The 2,283-nt window shown below is 36.2% G+C and overlaps 1 pseudogene; it reads right to left on the bottom strand.

Moving 5' to 3' along the window:
* Window positions 1-670: 670 nt before the first annotated feature.
* On the bottom strand, window positions 671-2,065 carry LOC100934184 (annotated as a pseudogene).
* Window positions 2,066-2,283: the final 218 nt, after the last annotated feature.

Here is a 2,283-nt window from a genome sequence, read left to right as displayed (position 1 = left end):
CAGGATGTCTCACCTAATTTTACTGTGGTCTGACTTCCTTGCTTTTAACTCTTTCAGGACTCCACCTCCACTGTTCCTTCTCATCTTCTACTCAAACCAATCAGTTTTTCTTCTACTCAATTCTAACCAATTCCTTCTACTCAAAACTAGCACAGTTCCTTAAGCAAATATCCTATAGTGGATATTTTTGCTACAAAAATCTAGTTACTCTAAATTGTGATCCAGTGGCATGACAACAGTTTAATATCCTTGTGATCATTCCACTATTACCCAAAGTGCAATGAGTACTCAAAAGATGTGATCTCCAGGTTTACTTTAGCTTCTTTTTTTTTCAAGCTGTGCTACTACTATATTATATGATATGGGACATATAAGCAATTTAATATTGATCATACATGTGAAGTCATACAAAACATATTTGAAATGTATTTCTTTTTTTCTGCATTTAAAATTCTTTTTTTATCAGAAATTTACATAAAAATTTCTTTTAATTTAGTATGACAACTTCCCATGATAAACAACTTAAAGAGCAGCTTTGGTCAAGAATGGGATGAAATAGCCAATCAGAAAAACATCACTGCTGATTTTTAAAAAAAAGAATACATTCACCAATTATGTTTTTTTTTTAAACAAAACCAAAACATCTGCAAGGGGTATTTTCTTAGTTTTGATTTGTAGTAGGGTTTCCTGTCTTTATACAAATGCTGGAGCTGTATTCTGTCAAGTGTCTTTCATAAACGCCAGAGAATGGGAGTACAGCTTCACATGATTCGTAGTTCTTGAATCAAAGATTCTAAAGTCTTGAAATCCCAAATTATCATTGCTCCATCAGTGCCAGTCGTACAAAATTTGTGGCAGTCTTGATTGTCTACAGCATGAATAGACACTTGGGTGATAATGTTTTGGTATAGTATGCTCTATGTAGTGTTGAGATCCTCAATCATGGCTCTCTTGTCCATATTGTGGAAGCATTTCCTGGCAGAGATGTTGTGCTGGATACTCTGTTTTGGAATGTCTAATTTGGAGATGAAAGTCAAGGAGCCACAATCATCATACTTAAATACCACTGGGCAGCAGTCATGGCCAGCAGCCACCACATCATTCTCAGAGATGGACAACACATTTAGGAGTGGAAGGAACTGTTTTAATCTGTGAAACTATCATGTTTCTATAGGTAATTGATGCAGTACTATTATGGCTGACCCAAGTGAGGTGGTTCTTACTGGCAAAGAAATTAATCCCATGGACCTACCCACCTCTTCTGGTAGCACCAAACTCTGACATCAGTTGACCAAATGAAGTACCCCATGAAGAATTGGCTGTCTTTCCATCAATTTTTTTTTAATGTAGGCAGAAAAAACTCTGTATTTGAAGTTACAAGATCCAGCAGCTAGCCAAACATTGTTGGAGTGCCAGTCCAAACTAAGGACAGTAGAATGAATTGGCTTTCTTTATGTGTTTGTTCATCCACCAGTCATTTTCAGACTCAAAGTAGCACAAAGAAATCAGTCGGGCTGTATTTATTCTCTAGAAGAGACCATTTCACAAAAGTGGTTGCACAATCAATCCTTAGAGTCACCAAGGTTGGTTTCTAAATGTCATCTTTCTGACTCCAGACATGGGTATTATGGTTCGCACCACAAGTTACAATTTGATCACTCTTGGAAACCTAATCATTATCTGTGATGTGTCCCTTGTGCTTCTTCAGTTCATGAACTTTCACCCATTGGTTCCCATCCTTCTTATAAATGTGGACTTCATGATTATTAGGGCTAAAGGCAATCTTAGTATGGTGTCTGATCCAAGTATGGCAGGTGATTGGCTCTAGTAAAAACTGATTCTTGGTGTTTTCAAAAAGGAAAAAAAGCTGGAATGGAGAAGTTGCAGATAGACCCTGGAGTGGAGGATTTCTGAACTTTGATCAATTAATGTGAATAATTGGAATGTATTTTTCAATCTCTCAGTTTCTCAATCTAATTAGAACTCCAGTTAGTCAATAAATACTTGCCATGTGCCAGACAGCTGCTAAAGTGATTTTCCTTAAATGTAGGTTTAATCGTGTCATTCTCCTAATCAATAAATCTCAGTCACTTTCTATTGTATATAGATACAAATATAAATTTTTAAGACTTCTAAAGCCCATCAGAGCCTGGTTCTAATCTACATTTCAAGCTTTGTTATATTGAAAAAAGCATGGAATAAGGGGAAAAATCCTGGATTTAGAGGGAAGAACATTTATATGGCATAGTAGATAGATTGTTGGTCCTGGAGTCAGAAGTACTT

The sequence above is a fragment of the Sarcophilus harrisii genome, chromosome 4 (assembly GCF_902635505.1).
Source record: "Sarcophilus harrisii chromosome 4, mSarHar1.11, whole genome shotgun sequence".
Taxonomy (NCBI): Eukaryota; Metazoa; Chordata; class Mammalia; order Dasyuromorphia; family Dasyuridae; genus Sarcophilus; species Sarcophilus harrisii.
This window is presented reverse-complemented; position numbering and strand designations above follow the sequence as displayed.